This window comes from Triticum aestivum, chromosome 6B, assembly GCF_018294505.1.
Source record: "Triticum aestivum cultivar Chinese Spring chromosome 6B, IWGSC CS RefSeq v2.1, whole genome shotgun sequence".
Classification (NCBI taxonomy): domain Eukaryota; kingdom Viridiplantae; phylum Streptophyta; class Magnoliopsida; order Poales; family Poaceae; genus Triticum; species Triticum aestivum.
This window is the reverse complement of record NC_057810.1, coordinates 49,632,185-49,639,328: the sequence shown is the minus strand read 5'-3', so window position 1 is coordinate 49,639,328 and position 7,144 is coordinate 49,632,185. Positions and strand designations below refer to the sequence as shown.

Genomic DNA, 7,144 nt, shown 5'->3' with positions numbered 1-7,144 from the left:
TCCTTAAAATTATGTATTTGTTGGATCCATCCCACTCAACGTAGCTTTTCCTCACACTAAAACCTTTTTCAAGAGCATATTTGTTGTAGAATCCATAGCCTTCAGCCTCACTATCAAACATCTTGCTGATAACATTTAGATACTCGAACATACTCTCATCACTTGCATACACCATGTCTTCCTGCATATGACATGTGAGGGAAACCAATCATCAACATCTTTCTGTTTATCAATGTTGCAGGTGTAAAATAGCTCATAGGCAAAGACAAGTGCATGGAAAAGACTTTGCTCGTTTGACATGTGAGGGAAACCAATCATCAACGTCCAACAAGTAGTATATCATCTTCCTATAAACTATATTTCATGCACTATGCAAACCTAAAGTGATGATGACTTTAATAAACTAAATTAAGTGAACTATGGAACCAATATCTCATCTTCCTTTAGTATATCTCATCTCAAGCGTCAAGTAAGTCACTTTTTTCTGTGGTACCAAAAGAAGTAAGCAATGCCCTCAACATCTTACTTAAACAAACATGATGCGATTAGCTCAAGAGAAACTATGCCACGATGAAGCTTTCCATTTGTTGTTCTAGACCGTACAAATCTCGCATACTGCTAAATTACCCGGATCTTGTGGGGTTGAGGTTGTACTGCATGCACGATGGAGGGGCGCAACGGCCAAGAGAACGAGCAGAACGCCAAGCCGAATTCATACCTTAAGGATGGTACGCGCGAAGAGATGGGATCGCCCGCCGCCGTCGCCGCCGATTCAGCCGACGCAGATCCGGCCTTCTTCTTCTTCAGTGACGGCGTGGGGGGCTGGGGTTGGTTGGGTGGAGGACGAGGACGATGAATTTATTCCTCTCGCCGGGCAGGTCGGGGACGGAGAAGGTCACGAGCGGTGAGCGGCGACGAATAGATCGGAGGAGGATTCTGAACTGGATCGAGTAGACATGGATCTGGTCCTGAGGTGATCGGTTCAAGAAATGATATTTCCTCCTGGACCATTATGCCCTTATCGCAATTAACATATTAAGTTTAATCAATTAAAATTCCCCGCAAGATCTGACGGTTAATAAAAATCAGACGTGATCAGACATGTAAGTACTGCTAAGTACTCCGAGTACTAACCCAATCACCATAAAACAGCTCTTAATAGTTATCTAATATATCTTGGAATTCATTGAATATGAAGCAATAGAAAAGGATAAAACAAAGCCAGACCTTCATTGAATTGTTAGGAATTATGGTGTAGACTCGGACTGAAATTTTCTAACTGAAGTAACCAATCTCAACAATGGCAAGCTGCGCTCAACCAATCAAACAAGTGTTTTCCTTAACTTTCAATGCCCAAGAAACAATACATGTATATGACACTCGCACGAAAGCAAAACTTTCCTTCTTGAATCAGGATCAATCCTTGAGAGTTTTGAATTTCGTCCGGAATTTCAGGTTTTCATCCGGAATTCGCCCATTCCGTCCAGGCCCGGTAAAAATACAAGCCGGCCAAAACTTTCGGCCCATTTTGAATTTCCGGCCCAGCCCATAGTCCACGTACACTCGCAGATGGTATAAACTGCTCTACCGAAGCCTCTCAACCCTAATCTTGCGTCCCCCGCTTCTCTGTATAGAGCGGCGGCGGCGGCTGCCACCTGCGAGCGATGCAAGCCAAGCCCCCTGCCTTCTCGATCCCATCATTCTCCACTGCAGTCCACATCCTCCTCCTCCTTTTTATACTTCCAATCCACTTCTTACATGGCGTGCGGAGACCGGGTCAACGGCGGATGTAAGCGCCGGCAGTACCGGGGTTAGAGCTGCAGCACTACGTGCTTGGGAAGGTCGTCCCTTTCCCCTCCGTATCTTGTGTTTAGGTTGACGATTGTTACTTGGGAAATCAGTTGACTCTGCATCAATTTTTCACTTGTTGAATGCGATTCTGCTTGGTTCAAGCCTTTTTCAGAAATTTCGGTCACTTTTCGTTTAAATTTCGTTCATCTTTCGTTCTAAATTTCAAATTTTGTTCTGTGCTTTTCGTCCAATTTTTTCCGAATTTTTCCGGAAAAAACGGATTTCGCCCATTTCGCCTTTGACCGGTAAAAATCATAAAACGAAATCCAAAATCTTGCTTGTTGGCCATGAGGATATCACTCAACTTTGAACTATGTCTGGCCCTCCTTGAGTGACATTCCATAGAAATTCCCATGCATGTTTGGCCATTTAAACAAGACAAATAGTAATACTAACCTGCAAAAGAACCAGCGAACCTCCCTTGAGAATAGAGAAACAGGAAGCATGAGAGGCAAAATGAGAGGGAGAGGGCTCAAACAGAGGATCTTCTCATTGTTGCATCGACAACATACGCTCGAGGCACGTCTCACTGGAATCGGCCAAACCGTACACTGATAACAGGATAAACGATAACAATGCCCTGATATTTTCAATTCTACGCAGAGCAAGACTTTGTAAATACTTCTTCATACAGACAATTTGCAGGATAGTACTCATTTACTACAGTTTATACTGAAAAGTAAAAAGGAAATTGAACAAATATTCAAGCGGAAACAGTTGTGGAACCTAAAGTTAATTCACTGAAAAAGTATGATGTGATGTTTTACATTAACTGATTTCTCTGTTCATATCCTTGCTTGTACATAGTATATATTCATAAATTAGATGGAGGAAAAGAAAACGATATATAATATTGGAAGCAGACAACAAAATCTACATGAGTTACCATTTATGTACTCTCTTCGCCTTCATCCATGCCACAGCGCTACTGTAAGTTAATTATGATTAAACTAGCACTAAGTCTTGTATGAGAATGATAATTAAATTATTTAGCTCATTCTTATGCAGTGCAATCTGCCATAACCAACAACATCAAAACGGAGGATACGACCTTTTAGTACCAGGAGAACCTGTAGTGCGCCTTTTTCTCCGATATGCATCGTACAATGCGCTTCTCCTAGGCACCATATATATACAGGAAAAAGTAAGATACAAATTAAATGAAATACAGAACAGAGTACAGAAAATTATAGGAGTGTCTGAATGTCCATTGCCTGCACCAGCAAGCATTGAATATTTGAATGAAAATTAAGAAATTAAACTCATGGGAAAAAATGTAGATCAAGTAGAAAGACTGAAGCGGGGATCATAAGGCGACGAACTGAAAGGAACAACAAGGTGTCGTCATGCAGTTTCTGAGAAGAGCACAAATGACCAAATCTTCAAGGTGTCTAAGATGTAGCTAAATTTGGTACATGCTTATAACTATGATGATACACAGAATCCCTGATTTATAAGGATGTTAGCTAATAATAAGAATAAGAGAAACATCATAAACTGAGACAATGAAAAATCTGTAACGTGAAGTGCCGGTCATCGATTTGCACCTCTGATCACCGCCTTGTACTTATTGCTTAACTTGTTGCTGACGTACCTGCACACGAACCACCCAATCTATAAACTTCGAGACTTTGATAGCTAATCTGAAATTTATACAAATGGTACCTATGAGCTTGCATTGATACGATTGTGAAAATTATATTGCAAAGCACCAAAATGTTGTTGAATCAACCAAGTAATGACAACCTGAGTAAAAAATGTGTGGTTTCGTGATATTCTAGAAATATCCTCTCATGCAGATGTGACACAGTTGGCAGGATTGTAAGAATCATCACCTAATCATGTAAGGTGCTTCCCCCAAATCCAGTTATGCAGAGGAACATGGAGGAGCACTAAGAAATAAGTCTAGTCATTACAAAACTAAGCACAAGAAAATCCAGTGTGAAATTAAGCAGCCAAACTTCTTTGCCCAGAATCATCTAAAACGAGCCCAACCAAATAGAATCTCACACAATTAGGCTATAGTCCAAGAGAAAGAGATAACCTCTCCTTCTTCCTTGCGAGGTTTCAGATCCTCCATGTCGAGTTCTTCAGCCGAGTGTTCCTCTCCTGCGGAATCCGCAGTACAGGGGGAATCAAGGAGTTAAAATTCTGAAGATTGAATGCCAAACCTGTTGGGGAACGTAGCATGCAATTTCAAAAAAATTCCTACGATCGATCATGCGAGATCTATCTAGGAGATGCATAGCAACGAGAGGGGGAGAATGTGTCCACGTACCCTCATAGACCGAAAGCGGAAGCGTTAGTTTAACGCGGTTGATGTAGTCGAACGTCTTCAAGATCCAACCGATTTTAGTACCGAACGTACAGCACCTCCGTGTTTAGCACACGTTCAGCTCGATGACGTCCCTCGAACTCTTGATTCGGTAGAGGGTCGAGGGAGAGTTCCGTCTGCACGACGGTGTGGCAACGGTGATGGTGTTGTGATCCGCGCAGGACTTTGCCTAAGCACTACGACACTATGACCGGAGGAGTTAACTGTGGAGGGGGGCACCGTACACGGCTAAGAGAACAATTGATGTGTCTCCAAGGGGTTCCCTGCCCACGTATATAAAGGAGGTAGAGGGAGGAGACCGGCCCTTGGGAGCGTGCCATAAGGGGGGAGTCCTACTAGGACTCCTAGTCCTAGTAGGATTTGCCCCCCCCCCCTTCTTTTCCTTCTCATGGAGGTGGAAAGGGGGAAGGAGAGGGAGTAGGAGAAGGAAAGGGGGGTGGCGCCCCCTTCCCTAAACCAATTCGGCCTCCTCCCTTGTGGGGGGTGCACCAGTCCCTTTTGGGCTGGTTAGCCTCCCTCCTATGGCCCATATCTTTTCCCGGGGGGTTCCGGTAACCCCTCCGGTACTCCGGTATGTACCAGATACACTCCGGAACCCTTCCGGTGTCCGAATACGACCCTCCAATATATCAATCTTTATCTCTCACCCATTTCGAGACTCCTCGTCATGTCCGTTTTCTTATCTGGGACTCCGAACAAACTTCGGTCACCAAAACACATAACTCATAATACATATCGTCATCGAACATTAAGCGTGCGAACCCTACGGGTTCGAGAACTATGTAGACATGACCGAGACACATCTCCGATGAATAACCAATAGCGGAACCTAGATGCTCATATTGGTTCCTACATATTCTACTAAGATATTTATCAGTCAAACCGTAATAACAACATACGTTATTCCCTTTGTCATCGGTATGTTACTTTCCCGAGATTCGATCGTTGGTATCCTCATGCCTAGTTCAATCTCGTTACCGGCAAGTCTCTTTACTCGTTCCATAATGCATCATCCCGCGACTAACTCATTAGTCACATTGCTTGCAAGGCTTATCATGGTGTGCATTACCAAGAGGGCCCAGAGATACCTCTCCGATACTCGGAGTGACAAATCCTAGTCTCGATATATGCCAACCCAAAAAACACCTTTGGAGATACCTGTAGAGCATCTTTATAATCACCCAGTTACGTTGTGACGTTTGATAGCACACAAGGTATTCCTCCGGTATTCGGGAGTTGCATAATCTCATAGTCAAAGGAATATGTATAAGTCATGAAGAAAGCAATAGCAATAAAACTTAACGATCATTATGCTAAGCTAACGAATGGGTCTTGTCCATCACATCATTCTCCTAATGATGTGATCCCGTTCATCAAATGACAACACATGTCTATGGTTAGGAAACTTAACCATCTTTTATTAACGAGCTAGTCTAGTAGAAGCTTACTAGGGACACTGTGTTTTGTCTATGTATCCACACATGTATCAAATTTCCGGTTAATACAATTCTAGCATGATATTTATCATGATATAAGGAAATATAAATAACAACTTTATTATTGCCTCTAGGGCATATTTCCTTCAAAACCATCATCAAACAGCTATAGGGAGGGGAAGGGGGAGTGAAGGCGCACCTTGAAGATTCCATGGCGTCCAAAGAAGAAGCTCCTCCTAGAGCAGCTCCATCGCGAATCCATGGAGAAAAATGGATCATTGACGAGATCCTCTCCCAAAGAAACGATGAGGATCTGCAACGATGCCCCCTCCAATCGCTGCTAGCCCACAACATGTGCCTCATCAGCGGTGCTACTTGCGCAGGTCCTACCTGGCCATGTCATGCACCATCGCCCGCCTAAGAAGGAGAGGGGAAGCCATGCAGCTGGGCGACTTGGTGGCCACGGATCTGGTAGGAGAAGCGCCTCCTCCTCTCGACGCCATGGAAGAGCACGTCTTCCTCTCGACCCCATGGATCTGCGGCTCGGAGTGACGACCGACGAGGAGAGACACAGAAGAGGGAAGTCGATGGCACGTGGAAGAGGAGACGCAGGGGAGGAGAATCGAGAGAGGAGAGGAGGGGAGGCGGCGGCAGCGTCAAAGAGAGAAGGGGCTCATGCGGAGACCCCAAGGCTAGGTCTTGCTCAATTGTGTCTCCCCTGGTAGCGCCCACCCCTTTTTACCCCTTTCTTTTTCTCTCTCCACTAGTAGAAAAGGGGGCAATGGTCCAGGCTGGGTCAGCCCATTAGTCCCGGTTCAATTCAGAACCGGGACTAATGGGGGCATTGGACCCGGTTCGTGAGCCACGGGGGCCGGCCGGGCCACGTGGGCCATTGGTCCCGGTTCGGCTGGACCTATTGGTCCTGGTTGGTGGGACTAACCGGGACCAATGGGCCTCGCTCCTGGCCCACCCCCTTTGGTCCCGGTTGGTGGCTTGAACCGGGACCAAAGGTTGCCCTTTAGTCCCGGTTCTGGCCACGAACCGGGACAAATTAGTTGCGTATATATACCCCGCGCCCGCGAGCAGAGCACTCCCACTGCTCTGTTTTTCGTCGCCAGCGAGGGGACAGCTTTGTGGTGCTCTGGCTCACCTCCTATGCACACGAGGTGTTCGATGGAATGCTCGACCCACACTACTTAAGCTTTCTCCTCTCCAAGCTTGACCTCCAAGCTCCATTTTCCTCAATATTTGTCCAGGTTTAGCGGTCCGTCACGTCCCGTCCCGGTCGTCAGCGTCGTCGATCGCCCGCACTGATCTCGTCGCCGGCACCACCGTGGTGAGCCTCTTGTTCTTATCTTCTTTCTGAAAGGAAAAAAATCTTACTTGTATGTTTATATAGATACTTGTATAATTTTCTTACTTTTATTATTGCATCTTATATAGTGCGATGGTTTTGGTATCCGCCCCCGTCGGCCCTCGTCCTGTCTATGATTTGGATGTGGTATATATTATCTTTTCATAA

General features: G+C 45.2%; 1 long non-coding RNA gene across 1 annotated transcript; it reads right to left on the bottom strand.

Moving 5' to 3' along the window:
• Positions 1-3,428: 3,428 nt before the first annotated feature.
• LOC123133409 (uncharacterized) lies at positions 3,429-5,942 on the bottom strand. Its single transcript, XR_006465246.1, has 3 exons — positions 5,822-5,942; positions 3,896-3,960; positions 3,429-3,445 (listed from the first exon to the last, which is right to left on the bottom strand). It is a non-coding gene; the product is annotated as an uncharacterized lncRNA (long non-coding RNA).
• Between the last annotated feature and the right edge of the window lie 1,202 nt (positions 5,943-7,144).